This window comes from Alexandromys fortis, unplaced genomic scaffold, assembly GCF_014885135.2.
Source record: "Alexandromys fortis isolate MF-2015 unplaced genomic scaffold, M_Fortis_MF-2015_v1.1 scaffold_2_26212498_36691700, whole genome shotgun sequence".
NCBI lineage: Eukaryota > Metazoa > Chordata > Mammalia > Rodentia > Cricetidae > Alexandromys > Alexandromys fortis.
In genome coordinates this window covers 6,903,168-6,923,002 of record NW_026067931.1, presented here as the reverse complement: position 1 = coordinate 6,923,002, position 19,835 = coordinate 6,903,168, and the positions used below count along the sequence as shown (strand labels likewise).

Sequence of the window (19,835 nt, the reverse complement as noted above, 5' to 3'; positions counted from 1 at the left end):
ATACTCTCAAGGATGTAATAAGTTAACAAACCAAATTAGTATGTAGTGGGGTTTGCGGCTCTTATCATCCACATTAACCTCGGGGCTCTCCAGAGCTAATATCTTAAGTTGTGCTGTTTCTCGCTTGCTGTCTCCAGACCACTAACCTTATTTCTCTGTTTCTCTATAGGAGAATCAAAAACTCTGGTCTTTCCGGATCTCCCTCTGATTTTCATTCTCTTTGGTAGAAGTAAACCCACGGTTTCCAAGGTCAAATGAGCTAAGCCCCTTCCAAGAGAAGCTTACTTCTGACTGGCACAAAAAAAAAGGGGCTACTCTTTTTTAGCAGACCCTGGCACCCGCGTCTTTAAAATACTTCGCCATTGCATTAGGAATGAAAGTTCTTTATGCTCGCCGGGTCCTCAGAAGTAACACATGGAGTAGCAGCGCCACCTACTGGGTTACTCCGCAGCTACATGACTTTTGCTGCAGCCTTTTCTAAGCACCGCCTTGGGTGTTAACCAAAAACCACCCAAAGTGTGCTACTCAGTGAGGAGTGCTGGTGGCTGCATGAGAGTCAGACGCCACATTCATACCCTTCATTTCGGAAGAGAAATAGGAAAGACAAAACTGGAAATAACAAAACGTTTCTGTAAATACCAAATGGCATCTTCTCCAATACCGTGGGTGCTTCTGTTCAACCTGATATGTGTGTGTCGTATTGGGTTATCGGGGGTCTCTTTGCATATTGTCCGCTTCTGTGGCTGTGTCATAGAGACTAGCAATGGTTCACTAAGTGGTTTTTACCTGTCTCGGGAAAAAAAAAATCTGCTTTTAAGTTTTAGGAAAAATGCCTAATAAAATATCGCATCACCGGACTGCGTGGATGGTTGAGCAGTTCAGAGCACATACCGTTCTTTCCGAGGACCTGAGTTCAGTTCCCGGCAGCACTTATGACTCCAGTTTGAGGAAAACCCGATGCGCTGTTCTGATCTCTACAGTGCCTATACTCACATGCTGCACACCCTCAACTAAAAATATTTTAAGAACTTACAATTCCATCACATCACAGCCCATAATGATGGAAATGCCTCGCAACGTAGACGTGCATGTGGCAGAGTAGATAGATGGCTTAATAACTGACTGGACTTGCTTGATGCTGTTGCCAAGGAAACCAAAGTAATAAATGCATAACCCCTCCTTCACCCACCCAAGAGAAAGTTTATATAGTTGCTCTGCCTCCCAGGGAGGAGAACTAATATTTACATATGCAAAGCACCGTTAGGGATATGTGCTATCCCACTGAATTAATAAGCTAGTCAGGGAGAATTGTTCTGAGCCCCGTTCCCAAAGCAAAGGCTCCAGTGATCCGGTTTTTGCCGGAGGGGACAAGCCAGTAAATGATCACCTGGGAGTTCGGATCTCTATCTGTCAAAGTCGTGTGATGTTTCAGCACTGTGCTTGGGTGACTATCTTGGGGACAAGTCCCCCATTGACAAGGAGAGACGCGAAAGGCGTATTAAAGCATGTTCCAAAAGCTTCAACCGTATCTTCAGAAATAACTCCACAGGCCTGCTCCGAGGTTATAAATAGCATCTCCTTCATCAATGACAGGAAAAGAATACATTAGATATCAACCACAGCAAAGACAGTTATAATACACCCTTCCCGGAAGAAAAATCACCGCGCATTTCCAAAACCCACAGTAAGTTCATTCCGCCCTGCCTACCGCTCACTCAGGAGGTGTCATTGTGAAAACCTTGCTCTCTATGTTCTCAAGAGCCCGACGTGACATCTCTGTCTAGATTCGAAGCCAAGTATCTCCTTCTTTTCCTCTTTCCGTTCTCCACCGCCTCTGGTTTCACAGTTTTGCCTAGCGAATCTCAAATTCATGGGCTCACACAGCGCTCATGCCTCCCAGGTAACTGCAATTCTGGACTCAACATACCCTACAGGGTGAAGCTGAAGGTAGTATCGATAAACCCATCTGGTAACCAGAACTGTCCCCCACTACTTTTGGGGTACCAATAGTTAAAGCTTTATCCTCAACAATGCCCAGAGGTCACCAGGCATTTGTCAAGGGTGAAACTTTCCCTTGGCCTTCTAGAGGAGTTAATCCTCTTGATAAATGGTGTGTTGTGGGCATTGATCACTGTGGTCATTGCTTTTCTTATCATAAGACAATGCAAGCAGAACATTGGATGTGGTGACTCGTACCTTCCATCTCAGCCCTTGGAAGGCAGAGGCAGGTGGAGTTCTAAGTTTGAGGCCAGCCTGGTCTACAGAGGACGTTCCAGGACAGGCAAGGCTACACAAATGACCTTTGTCTTGAAACAAAACAAAACAATACAAAAAAATTACGGAAGATTGGGACAAACATAAATACCAGGAGTTCACCCAAATGGACACTTTTCACAATTTGGCGTGTTTCGTGTGTGTGTATACGTGTGCATGAAATTTCCTATGGAGTGGGTACCATTCTGCGGGCCAGAACGGCTTTGACCTCACCTCATTCTCCTATCCCAGCTTCCCCCTAGTGCAGGGATTGCAGGTGTCTACTGCTCCACCTTGCTAGATAGATGACTTTTTCCTATTTGGAATATTCCTAAGAGATAGGCAGATAGACAGACAGATGGATAGACAGACAGAAAGATATATACTCTGTGCATATGTGTATGGATGCCTATTTTGTATTCTAGGTATATATGTGCATATGCCTACACTTACGACATTTGCATATAGTTAGGTAGAAAACTATTTTAACTTTAACAGTAAACTCTCCAGTTCACGTCAAAGAAAGGACAGAACTTGAAAAGCACACTTTGTTAAGTTTAGCCCTAGGAAGTAAATCCTCCCCCCCCCCAATGTCTACCCCCCATCTCTCCCTACCCAATCTGACATTGGAGCTTATGGGAGGGTGGAAAATTACAAAACAGAGGGAAGGATGTGGAGCTGACTGTTAGGAACATTTCCTAACCCAGCCACTCTGCTGACGCAAAATAATCCCAATCAAACCAAATCAGACCAAATTAAAAGATATCCAGGTTTAATTAGACACCTGTGCTCCCTGGTGGCCCCAAGGGCAACGGGAAGCTGCCAACGCTACCACCGGAGAGAAGAAGGAAAAACCATGTTTTTATTTTCTGGGGAGCAGTTTAGACAGCCTGTGGGAGTGGTCTTGACCCTTCCTGAGAAGGGGTCAAGGTTTGGTGGGCTACCTTGACCCTTCTCAGGGAGGGGCCAAGGTTCGAGAGGCACAGAGGAGGGGCCTCCAACGATGGAAGTTGAGGCTGGGATTACATTCCAGACTGTGTGTAGAAGTGGTGACTGGAAGCTAAGGTGATATTTATGACCAACATTTTAGGCTCTCTTTGGAAAAGGGGGCGCCAATGCAAACCTGGCTATTTCCTACAGGCATGGGGCAATGTGGGGAAGGAGAGAGCTGGGTTTTGGTGGGTTCACGCTCAGCGAGAGGTGTGGCTGGAGAGGCATCCTGTTTACTATCATCCCAGAGATACTAGGCATCTGTTTCTTGAGGGAGATAAAAAGGCAGATGTCTAGGAGAAAAAATATTGTTATTACCTGTCTTGTTTGTATCACCGGAGATGAGTGTACCAGGCTGAGGAGAAGGTACGCCTTTTATTGTGGCATCTTGGAAAACCTGAGGGTGGAAAGACCTAGCTGCTAGACAGACCAAGTGTCCTGAGTGGGTGCTCATTTGAGCCTGGAGAGATGGTGCCAACATGGGTGTCCCAGGAGGTTGGCAGCAGAGGAGGTGGTGAGGATTGCTATGTGAGGTCCTGTCCATCAAGGTTCGAGAGACCTAGGAGTTAGCTGTTTGAGGAGTATTCTGCCCACGGGTAGAGAGGGTAGGTTTAGGGGCATTAGGGTCCACTGGTGTGGGGGCAGGTAGACAACTGTCAGTGTGGGAACGGAGTAAGGCTTCACGAGGTCTGGAAGAGCAGGAGCAGGGGCTGTTAGAAGGGCATCTCACAGTAGAGAGAAGTGGCGGCAGACAATGGCCAGGTGGGTGAGAGGCCACGGGGTCTCTCTGGCTGCCTGGTACAGAGACTTGGCTATAATGGCAAAGTTAGGGATCCTATAGTGAAAGAACCCTAAGCAGGCCCAAAAATGAGAGGAGTTGAGGCTATAAATCCCGCAGAGCCTGGACCCTGTCAGAGGTGATGGTGTAAGACACCGGGCTAAGTTGAACACCCAGATATACCACTGTAGGAGAGCACAGCTGAGCCCTGGTTGGGGAGACTTGATATCTCAGGGATCCAGGGAAGTTCAGGAGCATAGAGGTGATCTGTTGGGACAGAGACAATGTAGGACTGTAGAGAAGGAGATCATCCATACTGAAGGTGTGTGCTAGGACCTGAGTCAAAGTTTGAGAGATCTCAAGCCAGAGCTTGGCTGAAGAAATGGGAGCTGTCCCAAAAAACCCTATGGGAGAACAGTTCATGCAAGCTGGCTGGCTGTCTGGAGTACCGGGAGTCAGGGTCCTCCCAGGTGAAGGCAAAGAGGAAGTATGAGTCAGGGTGTAAAGGGGAACTAAAGAAGGCATCTTTTAGGTCCAGACAGTAAAGTGTGAGGTGGTAGGAGGGGCGTTAGACAGGAGATTGTATGGGTTGTTAACCAGTGGGTGAACTGGAATGACTGCTTCATTTATGAGGTGGAGATCTTGAACCAAGTGGTAAGCTCCAGGGGGCTTGCACATGGGAAGAATTGGAGTGTTGCAGGGTGAGTCGATAGGAATTAAAAGTCCTTGAAATAGGAGACAGTGATGATAGGCTTAAGGCCTCAGTGGTTTCAGGAATAGGAAACTGGGGTCTGGAAGGAAAGGACAAAGGGTCTTTAAGGAGAACTAGCACTGGCTGGTGGCGAGTAGCAACCACAGAAGTGGAAGCGTCCCATACTTGGGGATCTACTGGATCAGGGAGATTAGGGACAGGACAGTCTGGGGTGGGAACCTGTGAGGCCTTTAAAGTGAGAAGAAAGTGTGACTCAGGAGAATGTGTGGGGGCCCCAAAGCAGCTGAGAATATCTGGACCCAGGAGAGGAGCGGGGCAAGTGGGTACCACTAGGAAAGTATGAAGGAAGAATCACCCTGCAAGAATGCAGTGCAGTGCAAGGTTTTAAGTGGGAGGAACAGGTCCCGTCTACCCCCATAACTGAAATTGGTGAGGGGAACGTAAGGTCTAAGTTAAAACAGAGTAGGTGGCTCCCGTGTCCAAAAGAAAGTCAAGGGACTTTCCTCTACCTGTAACATGACCCTAGGCTCGGATTGGGTTATGGGAGTCACCAAGTCTGGGCAGCGTCAATCCTCTGCAAGGCTGAGAAATTCGCAGGCTGGCACAGTCTCACTTGCCAATATCAGTGAAGCTAGACCTCCGTGGCGTGACATAGAGGACGAGCCCCCACAGGGGCATTGTCATTTCCAGTATCCAGTTGCTGGCAGAAAGGGCATGGCCTCGTAGGAGGCCCAGGGCAATATCGTGCCAATTGGCCATTTAGACCACATTTAAAGCAGCCTGCTGGCAGGTTGACTTGGGCTAAACTCTGCCAGCATGGAGTCGTGGTTGACTTTCCTTGTCCCCCTTCCGGGAGTCCTGGTGGCTTCAGGGGATAAGGGCGTTTCTAACACATGGCCATTGGCCCGCGAAGGAAAAATAACCCCTCGGTGGGATTTCCAAGCTGTTAGGATTATTTCCTAACCAAGCTACTCCTCCAAAGCAAAATAATCCCAATCAAACAAAATCAGACCAAATTAAATGATATTCAGGTTTAATTAGACACCCGTACTCTCCCGGGTGGCCCCGAGGGCAACAGGAAGCTGCCCACATGACCACGGGAGAGGAAATGAGAAAACCACGTGTTTATTTTCTGGGGAGCAGTTGTGGGAGTGGTCTTGACCTTTCCTGGGGAGGAATCAAGATTTGGTGAGTTATTTTGACCCTTCTCTGGGAGAGGTCAAGGTTCAAGGGTCACTGTGATTACACTGACGATGGCAACAACAAAAAAAAAAAAAAAAAAAAAAAAAAAAACTGAGCAGCCCCAGAAGACAGATCAAATTACTACAGGGAAATACACTGGCTTCCAAGCCTACAGCCCCCACTCGGGGGACTGGAGTGAGTGAGTCAGGCTGCAGATGACAGACTGCTCGCCACACAGGTGGGTCTCAATCATGACTTTTCTCAAGGAATGGCAGGGACAGATCTTACTTAGGGTTGGTCATATTCCAAGTAGGGTGTATGAGAGCGTGCCCAAGAAATAAAACAAAGTTTGACTCTCAGAGAAAACTCCGCCTTTAGGATTTCACCTTATATCTCTGCGTGTTTTGTAAACTCCAGTTCTGCATCCCCAGCCCTGAACACCCATTGTTTAGTGTTCTCTTCATTTTCCATGTGTTTCCTGATTTTATGAATGAGTATTCAGCATCTTGGAGGAACATCCGAGACTCTGAAAAACTGGGACAATTGGTCCTCTGTGTGACAGCTGATTGGTTAGCTTTAAATGTTTGTTGTGTATTTAAGGGTCTATCACTGAGTATGTTTTCAATGCTCTGTGGTCTATCTTCTCTTAAATCCCCTAAGAATGAGGTAAATGTCACCGAGGAGCTGCGACTCTCTTATCAGCCTCTAATTCTGAGCCAGTAAGCCTTTTATCAGCTTTCTAGAATTATCTCAACCATAATTCACAGTTCTTGGAATTTCATAGTTCCAGGTGCTGGGGATAAGAGATGGTAGTGGGAAAGGCTCCCACCTGAGGGAGTATATAATCGAAGGTTTATACTGTTAGTTATGAGAAACAGCCCTGTCTCCTTCCAATTCAGAATTGGCCACAGGGTTCAGATGAACTCTACTGAGGGTCTTCAGTCATGGAGAACCTCGAGGTCAGAGACTCCCACTGATCCAGGCCTGTGCTGGGATCCAGAAAGAGCTTTGCCAAGGAGCTAAATCTCTCTGACTTTTCTTTATCAGAAGAAAGAGTTAAATGTTCACTGTGCCAACATCGAGACACCTCTTTGGCCCAGATCTCTGAGCATCCGCATGGATGATTTTCAAAAACTCTGTCTACCAGATGGCCACAGCTGAGAATTATGAGTCCACTTTATAGTGGTCTTTCCTGGTATTTAGTCATTCCAAAATAAACTAGCTCCAGCGGCCAGAAAGGAGGTTTTGGCGCACAGCAGTTGATAGCTGCCTCCTGCCTCGGCTCTCCTGCACACAAGGCATCTCGTCCAGGCTTTAGCATCACCAACAAACGCCATCACTTTCCTCATTTGAGTACTGAACAGTCAAAGGAGCAGCAGACTGATGTCCTAAATACCATGTTGATTCTCCCTGAAGGTTGAACCGGGGGCGTCCCTTAGGAAGGAGATCAAGGACGCCTGAAATGGGGTGCTGGCTTGGGGAGATTTCACATACCTGGGAGACTAGAGATGGCTGCACCCTGAAGAAGGGCTGAGAATTATTGTTCTCTGCAGACAGTGTTCCGGAGTTAGGAAGAAAAACAGAACACACTTATTCCCTACCGGGTTGTTCTTCTCCAGTGTCACCAGTTAGGCCAGTCAGTCCCCTCCCCCATCTCTGTGAGTAAAGGAGCCCCTGGTAGGTGGGAGGAGTTAAGAGTAACTGATTTCCCTCCGCTTGAAGAAAACATCACACATAAATATCCCCAGACTCCAGCTCACAATAAGAAGTGTCCATACCGCGCCAAGGTAAGAATAGAAACAGGTTTTTCAAAGCATAAGAAGGAAACCTGAAGCTAGGCTAACTCAGGTTGCGGGACTGTAGCGTACTCGGAAGGGAAAGCAGCCGAAGGGAGAGAACGGCAAGGAAGCCAGCGAGCTTCTTTAGGTGGAGAGACGATACCTCAGGCTGACTGAGAGGGGCAGCGATGAAAACTAAGTATAAAAGTAAGAAGGTCGGGGCTGGAATTTCTGATCAAGAGAAAGGCCAACTAGAATGGGGAAACGCAGCCTGGAGAAGAACGGGGAGTGGGCACTCGCGTAAGAAGAGGACCTATGTGGCCTCCACCAAAGAAGCCAGGGTTTTCACTAATTGGAACCCCTAGGGCTCCTGCTTGTCGTTGCCAATAAGGCTTAAAACTGGAAGAAACAGAAAGCCTTAGAGGTTGCCAGGAAGGAGTAAGCTTAAAGTGGTGTAAATGCATTCAGAAAGCAAAATACGACTGCTTAAAGCATTGGTTAAACATACAATCGTAATTTAATACATGAATGGAGTTTTCATGTCTATAAAATCCCAAATTCTGACTCTGTGTGTGTGTGTGTGTGTGTGTGTGTGTTCTTGTTTTGAAACCATTTGTTACCCTGTTTGTCTTAATTCCAGGGAAATTTCAGTTTCTGCCAGGACAAAGCTTTTAGACTTGCTTTGGTCGTGGTTCCAAGCCATAGTTGGCACTTGGCTGGCACTGAGAGCTGCTGTGGGGGATGCCCTGAGGGGGCAGAGGGGATGACAGCAGAGATCTTGGAAGGTGCTGACTGGGTGACAGGGTCTGGGGAACCCCTCAGGAGATAACTAAGTTTGGCCAAAATCTCGCAGTCTTCTAAGCCAGAAATTCAGAGAAAATTTTGAGACGCAAAGCATTACTTAAATTCTGCCTTCCATATCAGGCAAAGGGCACATTTTCAGTTTAGAGGCATTACGATTGCAGCTTGTAGCTGAGAAAAACTGAGAAAGAAAAATCAGTCCTTGCCGGGCGATGGTGGCGCACGCCTTTAATCCCAGCACTCGGGAGGCAGAGGCTGGCGGATCTCTGTGAGTTCGAGACCAGCCTGGTCTACAGAGCTAGTTCCAGGACAGGCTCCAAAGCCACAGAGAAACCCTGTCTCAAAAAACCAAAAAAAAAAAAGAAAAAGAAAAATCAGTCCTCAGAAGTCTTCTCCAACAGCCCTTGCCCTGCCTCTGAGAGCCCTCCTTTGGAATCTCCCCTTTACCCCATTTCTCCTCTTTATAACCGCCTCAGAGCTCAGCTGCACTCCACCTCAGATGAAGGTCAAAAGTCATCTTTCCTTGGCATTGCCATCTCTCTAGATGCTGAGCTGCGCTGGGCTCCCTGGGAAGCTGGAAAGTGAAAGCTTGCTGTGATCGGCTCTCCCGAACTGCACACACCACCAGAGAGGAGCAGTGAGGTCCTAAGCATACCTCTAGGCTTTCCTGTCCTTTCTGCTCCTGCCTTTCTCTGCCCCTGTTCTTTCTGGTCCCCAGTCCGACTGTGTCATCTGAGACTGTGCTCCTCTCCTCCACCCCAGGAAGGGACACCAGCCTCCTACCTGGAAGCCTCATTCCACTAGGGCAGCAAGATTTTCCTGACCTTTGGCATCAATCGTCTCCTGTGGGAACACTAGCAGCAGCCTCTGTCTTGAAGCCCAGCATGCCTGTGCTGGACAGGAGAATCTCAGTCTTGCCTGTTAGAAGTCAGAGACCAAGCATGGTGGAGAAGGAGGAGAACGTGATTTAAACACACACACACACACACACACACACACACACACACACACACCTGGTCACACACCCAAGGAAGCAGCCTGTAGTTCACAGATTCGATCAACAAACCTATCAAAGCACTTAAGTAGATAAAGCACAAGCTTAGATACTAAAATTTTAATGTGAGAAGGGACTTAGAACCCATCTGCCCATTCTTATTTAAAACAGGAGTAATCTTTGCTACGCTCCTGGCAGGCTTTGGGATAGAGGTGGATAGTCCCTCTTTGGACAGTTCCAGTTCTTAGGGGTGATTTTGCTATCACGGACTGACCTGCACATAGATCAGCCTATTCCTATCATCTGCAGATGAACTTTTGTTCCCCACAAAAAAATATATATTTTTTTTTAAATATTTACACGGCTCCTTCTAGCCTCTTCCCACAGGCAGCATGGGTGTCTCATGAGTCAACATTCCCTCACTCCTTACAAAGAACAATTTCTGGGCTCTTTGCCATTCCAGTTGCAACGCTGGAGACGTGAGCTATCTAGGACCCTAAAGAAGCAGGGTGACTGGGTCTGGAGGGAATGCCTCAAAGGTGGCTCATAAGATTGCTCCAGTGCACGAAGAGGCCTTTGCTGTCTCTGAGCTGCTTCTTCCTGTATTCCAGAAGACCCGGGCTGGGCCAGCTGAGGACTGTGACGTCAGCCAATTTGGCAGGTGTGACCTTTGTGACTTTGAGTAGCCCACTCCCTAACTGGTCTTGCTTTACTTGTGAATTGTCACACTTTCGTTATCAGGTTTTCATGGAAAGCATTAGCTTTCCAGCCTCATGGCAGATAGATAGGCTGTAGCCATATTTACTGCCACAACTCTATGGCATTTCAAGGTCCCTGCCAGCAAGTAAGTTGCAGCATTATGTCCACAGACAACACACAAGTCCTCTCTCTGTAGTCAGCCCTCCTGCTTCTGCCTCTGCCTCTGCCTCTGCCTCTGCCTCTGCCTCTGCCTCTGCCTCTGCCTCTGCCTCTGCCTCTGCCTCTGCCTCTGCCTCTGCCTCTGCCTCTGCCTCTGCCTCTGCCTCTGCCTCTGCCTCTGCCTCTGCCTCTGCCTCTGCCTCTGCCTAAACCCAGTTCAAGTGTTTTCTAAAGACACACAAAGCCCTTTGTGGAAGCACCAAGCGTTTCCCATCCTCTGAAAGCACATGGTTTCTCTCTCCAGTTACCAAACTCAGTTCCCACAGACTTCCACTCCATGCCAGCAACCAACTCAGTCCTGTCCTAACTGGGGGGGGGGGGGGGGGGGGGGGGGACTCTTGCCTTTGGTTTCCTTTCACTCTTCTGAGTTTTTTTTCTGTATCCATAAATGCAGCCACACAAGGCCCCTGTTTCATGACTCTAACATCGCATAGAAAGTCCCTTCTTCTCCCCTGAATGAACTCTGACCTCTCACCTACAGGTGATGTTACTCCCACGTGTCCTTGTCTTTATGGAGTGAATAAAGACAGAGAAGCAGAGGGTAAGGAGAAGAAAGGAGGTAACAGGATTGGAGACAACAAGGAGGGAGGGAGATGGGGGGAGGAAGAGAGAGGAAGGGAGGGAGGAGAGAGAGGCTGATTTTCTTAAAAGGAGATGTTTCTATGTCTCAAATGAGTTCTGCATTCAAAGCTACTATAGATCACCCTTAACCCTAAAGAGGCCCCAGCTTCCATGATCTTAGAAAGACAGTCTATAGGCTCTGTCTATATCTTATATTATGTAAAGATTGTCACTATCTTACTGCCGTACAAACAGGAATACTTTTTCAACATTTCCAAATGCATTTTTCCCTCAACTCAAAAAATCAGTGTCTTTGGCAGCTCGTTGTCTAGGGGTATGATTTTCACCTAGGGTGCTGGAGGTCCCAGGTTCAAATCCCGGACAAGCCCAATTTTTGAGTAGTCGATTTTGTTGGAAAAACAGAATCTTGATAAAACATAGCTGGGTGGTGGTGGCGCACGCCTTTAATCCCAGAACTTGGGAGGCAGAGGCAGGTAGATCTCTGTGAATTCGAGGCCAGCCTGGTCTACAAAAGCTAGTTCCAGGACAGGCACCAAAGCAACACAGAGAAACCCTGTCTCAAAAATAAAAAAATAATTATCTTGGTTTCTGAGGCTTGCCTTAGCCTCCCCCTCCCTCCTGCCCCCTAACTCCTCTTTCATCCCTTCTCATTCAAGATCATTCACCTGCTCCTTAAGCCCATTCTTCTAGAACAGTACAGATCTCCACCATCTCGTTCTGTCCTAAACCTGGTCAGATCCTATAGCATGACTTTAAACCTCTGCTGCTCTTCCCTAAATCATATTTTTAATCAGAAGATCCAACTAGGGAGGCTGGTTCCTGCTCATGACTGTCAGGTTGGCATCAAAACCTGGCCAGAGACAAGCAAGAGGTGAAACTGGCTAATCCCAGACCTGTCCTGTATCCACAAAGAAAGAGGGAAAAGCTCCCATTTGTATTCAGTTTTGGTTTTGGTCTCCCCTGTCCCTACCAGAGAGGCTTTCTTGTCTGATACACAAAAGAAAGAAGAAGAAAATAAAAAGAAAGAGAGAGAGAATAAAGCACCTGTAGAACAGGGCTGGGGAGAAGGAAAGAGGGTTGTTCTTTTAAAAAGCAAAGCTGGTAAACTAAAGGAGCCCTAGTTTCTGCTCTTCTCAGTTCTGTGGGCACAGAGGAGCCTGGGAAAGGGAGTAATCACCTTGATAAACTGACTCCTGCATCCTTATTAAACTGTGGAAGTGGACGCCTCTAACACTGGACACCCTGGAGAGGAAGCTCCAAGACATCAGACATAGGGGAATACAGAGGAGCCAGGCCTGAGCCCTTTGCCTCTCTAATCATGAGCTAAGCCACTCTGTCTCTGTTTGCCTGTGGTGTCCCAGGCTCATTTCTCCCATGAGAGAGTTTCTTTCACCTCTTCTTTCTGCTTCTGTTTCTGGCTGCTCTTCCTGCCTTGTGCTTCTTAGACAGATTCCTTGGGCCTCATCCTCTGGGTCCTGAGCTCAGAGAAATAGACCTGACCCTCTACATATAGTGAAAACTAGAATTAGCAAAATTACTAGAAGGATCTCTGTATATCAAACCAGGGACAGATTCGGTGCATTTTGAAGATATTCAAGGACAAACATTCAGGTTAAAACCTCAGCACAATTTATTCTCAGATGAAGATGACACCCAGAAGGCCCTTTATTCACACTGGCATCTCCAAGGAGAACAGTAATTCTTCCTGCTGGAATATCATTCATTGACCTAGAAAGATTTACTATTGCTTCGCTGGAAGTGCATTTGAACACAAATATTGCCTTGACGTCTTTTAAAGATTTTTTTTTAATTTCTGTGCTTTCCCTAGTAACTCAGCTTTTTTTCAAAAGAGCAAAGAGTTATTGAACTCGGTAAACAAAACCTCATTTACGTTGCCTTGACTGAGGAAGAAAACTCTCTGAAAGCTTTCATTCACACCCCGAATCACCACAGCCTCTTCAGTGATGTCCCCAGTGACTCTGGTTGCTCGGGCATTATATCAAAGAACACTACAAAGGTAAGAGAGACAGGCCGGGAGGTGGTGGTGCACGTCTTCAATCCCAGCACTTGGGAGACAGAGACAAGTGGCTATCTGAGTTCAGCTTGGCCTACGTACCAGGGCAGCCGGAGCTACACAGAGAGACCCTGTCTCAAGAAACCAGAAAGAAAAAAAGCAAGTAAAAGAGAGAGCTACCTACATTACAGGACTACAAAGCTTTCTATTTTCCCTTTTCTAATCCGTGCATATAATGATGTGAGAGAAGCTTCAATGCCCTCTTTTTAAGCTTCCTTTCATTTTATATTGCAAATACTTCATTATATAATATATAGTATCTTTACAAATGCCCCCCTCTGTTATAATAAAGTTTCCTGTTATCACCAGGACGGTTACAGAATGGTTTACTGGTTTGATGAACTTAGCTTAGCTCATGCTCTTCCGGTATCGGCCCTTCGGGCGCTTTTCAGACCATCTCTAAAACAGGCAGTGCTCCCGCAAACACCACGATACGTAATGCTGTGTCTCTTCGCTGCATTATTTCTTTAACAATTCCCGGGACAGAAATCTTCCCATCAAAACGTAAACCTTCAAGTGCGTCATCCCATCACTTCTCAAACAGACAATTTTCTTGTCCCTGGTCACTTCAACTCGACAGCACGGGTCCAGGGGACCTCTCTGTGTGACCTGTGCGAGAAACGCTTTCTCAGAAACGTGATGAAACTTTCAAAGCAAGGCCTGTACCCTTTGTTTCCGTCCTCTCTGTTTCCATCCGCTCCTCACCGATGTATGCTAATCGGGCTTAGAATTTATGCTTGGTGCATCCTTTCTGCTCGGCCTCTACCAGCATCAAGCTTCTCTACCTTCGCCAACTTGAGGAAAGAAACACCCAGCCCCTTTCATCATGGGCCAGACAGTTCTGACACTTCCGGAGCGGTCTCTTCTGATACTTGACTTTTCAATCAGCCTGTGCTTCTGCTCCACTTGGTATAAGCATATTCCTCTCCTGGGTCCAGTTGCCCTGAGGACGTTGTCCCCAACATCTTTCTGTGGAAACACTCTTTTCTGGCTGCTCCAGCTTCTTTGAGATCCAGTTCCTCTCCCTGTGCTCACTGTGCATGGTCTTCCTACCTAGAAAAAGTTGAGCCTTCCCCAAGGAAACTAGAAATTTTATAAAACATAAAGAAAGAAAGGTTTTGAGAAGAATATTAACCAGATTGCTATGTACCCCACTCCCCAAGAGAAATGTAAGGATTGTCTTCCTGTAGAAAAAAAATGGTGAACTTAAAAGTTGAGCTTTTGTTTAATTGATGTAAGTTCACTCACAGCCAAGGCGACCATCAGCCTCCTACAAGGAAAATTCCCCCTGACATCTCCAAAGATGATAAGAAGTCCTTTAAAGTGGGCAGCCATCAGCAATTGGCTAAAAGTATCATGAACACCCTGACTGAGACTCTCCCCGAGCTTTCCACCAGCATTGCCTAGCTGATAGTCATTGACAATGGGAAGGGTGTTGTGATGGGTGTACGTCTCACCCCAGGATGACCAGTCAAATGGGCAACAGCCCAAATGAATGTACTTGGGGATGATGCTGTATCGTGAACAATGCAGCAGTGAACTCGTGTTGATAGGGGTTTTCAGTCCCAAAGAAACACACAGAGGCCTTCATTAATTATAAACCGGTTCGCCTATTAGCTCAGGCTTCTCATTAACTGACTTTTACATCTTAAATTAACCCATAATTCTTGTCTGTGTTAGCCACGTGGCTTGGTACCTTTTTTCCGCTTTCCAGAATTCTCCTATTCTGGTCACCCCACCATACCTCTTGCCTGTCTGCTGACCAAACAGCATTTTATTAAACCAATGCAAGTGACAACTCTTTACAAGGTGCAAGACCATTGTCCCACAGTAAACTTGCAAACCTCCAGGCTGTTGCTACCAAAGAATAAGAGCAGAGAAGGAGGGCTGGAGAGATAGCTCAGCGGTTAAGAGCACTGACTGCTGTTCCAGAGGTCCTGAGCTCAACTCCCAGCAAGCACATGGTGGCTCACAGCCATCTATAATGAGATCTGGTGCCCGCTTCTGGCGTGCAGGCATACATATATAATAAATAAATAAATAAATAAATAAATAAATAAATAAATAAATAAATAAATGAGCATCCATAGATGGGATGTGTTCCTCTCACCACGAGCAGGCAAGGAAACTGTGCGCATGGAGGACAATCACATTAGCGGAGAGTCACACAAGAGTCAGGGGTAAAGTTGTGTTTTAACTCGTGCCCTGGGTTCCTCTCCTGTCACTGAGCCTAGGGGCTGGCTTTCCCGTTACAGAGGACGTGAGCTGTAGGATAATGACAGAAATTCTAGAAGGTAAATTATACAGAACATAAGCATAGTGAGCAAGGCTCCTGCCCTTGGCTCCTGCCCTTGCTCAGTAACGGTTAGCTATCACGATTAGCATAATATGTTATTAAATCAATAAACAAATTCTTACTCCTAATTAATTCATTTCCATCATAACACTAGCTACCATTCCCTGAGTTCTTCTGATTATCTGTCTCATTCAATTTCCACTTGTACCAGGTAAAATTGGACACCGGTTTTACAAGTTAAGAAACTGAGGTCCAGAAAGTTTAAAAAAAAAAAATTAAAAAAAAAGGAGAACTCAAAGCCCACCCCCACAATGACACACTTCCTCCAACAAGGCCACATATCCGAATAGTGTTACTCCCTTTGGGGGCAATTTTCTTTCAAACCACCACTGTGGGGGGGTATATTTATTTGTGTATGTATTTTTAAAACTTAAAGAAGCGAAAGGGGAAAACTTGGCCAAAAGTAGGTAATTAACATGAGAGAATAACTCCAATTCATTTGCTCCCAATGCTCAGGCTCTCCATCCCTCCATCGCCCTACCCCCACTAGCAGAACTTTTTACACAGCACTATAGTTTATAAGAGGGACGGAAGGATGGACTTAACTTTTCTTTAATTGGTTCTTACCCCTGAAGCTGCAGCAGGAAGGGCCTTGGAGATGGGGAGAGACTAAAGACAGACCTTCAGGGGAAGTGGACTGGCTCTCACGACTGAGGGTCGGGCATCTCTAAGAAGCCTGAGCATCTCTAGGATTCTCTACCACAGTGACAACCCGAGCTTGGGAAGTTCTCTGTTGAGAGACGGACATAATTTTACAAATCTGAAGACAGGAAAAAGAATGATTTTAGATGCACGGTGCACCCAGGGGAGTCTTCGGAGGTGTATAAGAAGGCGAGCTCTTACAGTCGATGACACCAGGTTCACAGGTGAGACTGTCTTAGGGGAGATGGCATTAAAAGCAGAGATCAGGTTCCCAGCGAGGCAGCCTGCAAGTGAGAAATCCTCTCTTTTGCAGAAGGTGCTAAGTGGAGAGGGCTGATGAGCGCCGCACCTCTGAGTACATTTTGAATGTAAATATCTGCATCCCCTACCAAAACCGAACCGAGAGTATTTTACAAAGGACGACATAGAAATAGCATGTTATGGTGTACCACTACAAGCTTTCTGGAACCACCGAGGTACCAAGTACCAAGTACCGAGTTACCAAGACAGGTCCACTGAGCCAGGGGAGCTGGGTGAAGAAAAGGTGATGGCAATGTTGCTGAAACTGTCATGGTTTGAAATAAAATGGTCCCCAAAGGGAGTGGCCCATTTAGGAGACGTGGCCTTCTTGGAATAGGTGTGGCCTTGTTGGAGGCAGTGTGTCACTGAGGAAGTGGGCTTTGAGGTTCCATATATGTCCAAGCCAAGCCCAGAACCTCAGACTGCTTTCTGTTGCCTGTGTATCAAGATATAAAACTCTCAGCTCCTTCTCCATCTCCATGAAACTGTAAGTCATCCCATTAAATGTTTTCTCTTTATAAGAGTTGCTGTGGTCAGGGTGGCCTCTTTATAGCAATAGAAACCCTAACTAAGACACTATCATGTAGCAAGAACATGATGTAGGGAGAGTCGTGTCCTTGGGGAAAAACAACAAACCTGAGTACAAAGGAGAGCATTGTAAGGCTTTATGCCACTTGCTCCATAGCCCTAGAGCCATGCCATCATAGCAGAGAGGGACACAGACACATGGAACCCAGAACAACACATAGTAGTTCTTCAACTTCAAAAGTGAACTCAGGCATCTGACTAAAATGTATAGAGATATATTCTAAACAACGTAGCATGCCATGGCACTTAAATGGATTAGCTGACAAACATTGTGTTGGACCATCTGCCACCCTGTCCTGAACTTCCTGTAACTAAAGATGCATGAACCCTAGGGAATAAGCATTAGGTAAAATAGATTCATTTTCTATAATTGAACATAATTGTGCGTGTCATGTTTTAACGTACTATTACCCAGCAGCTGTGCAAATAATCGAAGGGTTACCCACACAGACCATATGCTGGCAATGAGATACCTCGGCAGTGCTGCTAACCGACCAGCGAACCCATAACTTCGCTGGGATGATGTGTGGCTTTGCTTTCAGAAGAGGTTCAAGTGGAAAACAGATGCTGCCACAGAGCCGCACAGAACTCCAAAGCAAAGGGGCAGCAGCATCCCGGCTCCTGCAGCAGGCGATGGCAGTGTGCCTGTGCTCAGTCGGCCCATCCTCACACACCATGCTCCCCAGAGTCAGCTTCTCAACATGACCCTCTTCCATCTCCGTAGGTTCCAAGACACTTACAAGAGTCACCCTGTCGTGTCACATAGTGAGCGACACGCGTAGACACACTTTCTCTTGTTTTAAATCTGTTTTGAAACATTAGCAAGGGGGCTCTGGTCTAGAACCAAAATTCTAAAGCCCTTAAAAACTGTTCTTTGCTTTTTCATTAAACTGTTTCAAATATCTTCAAATAAAGCACATATTTCCCTATGTATTTTTATTCCAACATTAGAGATGAGGCTCCATATTTCAACCAGTAAGAGATTTATTGAATTCCCGTGGGGAACAAGCTCAGACAAGCATTTGTCCAGTATGCTCCAATATTAGATCCCTTCCCTTAGTTCCTATAGTGACTCACAGTTGAATGACCTTGGACCCATTGCCTAGTATGCTTATCAGTCCTGATCAACAATTATGATAAAAGGAGCCAAAACCAATTAGAATGTATCTATATATACTCCTTTGGCATAAGTATTCCTTTTTTACATCTGACAAAAATGAAATCAGTATGTTCTATCTCGGTCCTCGATGTTACTAATTCTATGCACATCCCCTTTACCACCTACAATCATTATTCCCAAATTTGCATGTAGTAGCAATTTCAGGTCTGTGGAATAAGATGAGGTATACATTTCTTCAATGCACTTATGCTAAGAAATATCTTACCTTAGGCAACCTAATGTAAAATGCCTCGCTATCCACGTATTATTCATTTCATATTGTTCTGCTTCTACTACCAAAGTGCGGTCCTGGGAAATATTAGAAGAGAATATAACTGTGCATAAATACTAAAATATGCAGTAAAATAAGAACACTGCTAACGTATTGCCAGGCTAAAAGTCAAATGTGCTGTCACCTAAGAAAACTCTTTTTATTCGTTTTGTAAATGACTTTAAATTCACATAAGATAACGGAAGAACAAAGATGAAAGCAACAAAATCAATATAATAATACATTAAGGAGCAGAACCGATGGTCTAGGAAGCCCTGACATGACAAAGGAAAGTATGATATTCCAGGACTGGAACAAGTCACTACGATTGCTCAAATCCTACTCTCTGTCACTGTGTAATGGCTTTTCCACTGACACTCACCCAAACATCACAGTCTCACAGTGTTCTAAGGCTGAGGGGAGGTTATGAGAAAGAGTAACTAAAGACAATAAATATCAAACTTGTGGCTGACATTTGGTCTCAAATCCCTAGTGTTTGCAAGAATTTCGGCACAGGTGTTAAGTACAGTCGCCGTATGTTCAAACCAGAGGCATCACAAACTGGGAACCAAGAGACTGCCATCTTAAATCCATGCTCTTTGGAGTGAGGAAATTAGTTATTTTAAAATAAAAAAATAATTTAGTTTAATCTCAATTCATCTAAAAACCTGGAGATAAACTCAATCTGTCAAATAGAATCCTGATCTCTCTGTTTCTTTTCTAAACCTATTCTAAAGGGATTTTCACAATTTGTATGAGGGATTATGGCTAAAATAAAAAGGAGAGATTTAGTAATCCCTTAATCTCTCTGATCTTCAGTTTTCTTACTAATAAACTAAGCAACTGGAAATTGGGTTATGTTCTTGCAAAAATTGTACAATTATCTGAAAACAATGAAAATCCAGATACAATACAACCCTTTTGCGGTTCTTTCCCACCCAGCTGGAAATGAATACATTGCTTTAAAAAAAAAAAGTGCCACGTTCTTTGTCCAATTAACTTCAGAAAGCCCTGCTTCAAAAGTAAACAGCAAAGGTTTATAATTAATTTCAAAAAATATCTAACATCCAAAGGTATTCTTTCTGAAAGGACAGACCCAGAAGATATGACAGTGACCCTGAAACTCCCCTTCTTCCTACTGTTGTTTTTTTGCAGTTCACTTTTTATATAATATCACAACATGTGTCTGCTCAGTCACTACCCTCTCTGTCCTCTTGCTGCTCTTCTCTAGTTACAATTTACTGGACAACAAATCCAAGCTGAGTCAATGTGTTCCTGTACTCCTAGAATCTGACATTCAAATGCAGAGCCCCAAGTCACTCACTGGTAAGAGCCATACATTTTGACATCTACCAAAGTGTTCATCTCCCACCATATACACAAAAGTCACAAAGCAAAAGAATCCAAGCCCCAGAAAGAGAAGACACAATCCATGCAAAGAGAAAGAAGACAGAGTA

At 45.6% G+C, this 19,835-nt stretch overlaps 2 long non-coding RNA genes across 5 annotated transcripts in view; one reads left to right on the top strand and one right to left on the bottom strand.

Moving 5' to 3' along the window:
- LOC126503675 (uncharacterized) overlaps positions 1 to 19,835 on the bottom strand; it is a 64,634-nt gene that overhangs the window by 29,962 nt on the left and 14,837 nt on the right. For all 4 annotated transcript variants that reach the window (XR_007592359.1, XR_007592356.1, XR_007592358.1 and 1 more), the window contains exon 2: positions 1,388 to 1,578. This is a non-coding gene — a long non-coding RNA (uncharacterized lncRNA). The remainder of the gene's footprint in view (positions 1 to 1,387; positions 1,579 to 19,835) is intronic.
- LOC126503676 (uncharacterized) lies at positions 7,626 to 10,687 on the top strand. Its single transcript, XR_007592360.1, has 3 exons — positions 7,626 to 7,702; positions 9,039 to 9,136; positions 9,257 to 10,687. It is a non-coding gene; the product is annotated as an uncharacterized lncRNA (long non-coding RNA).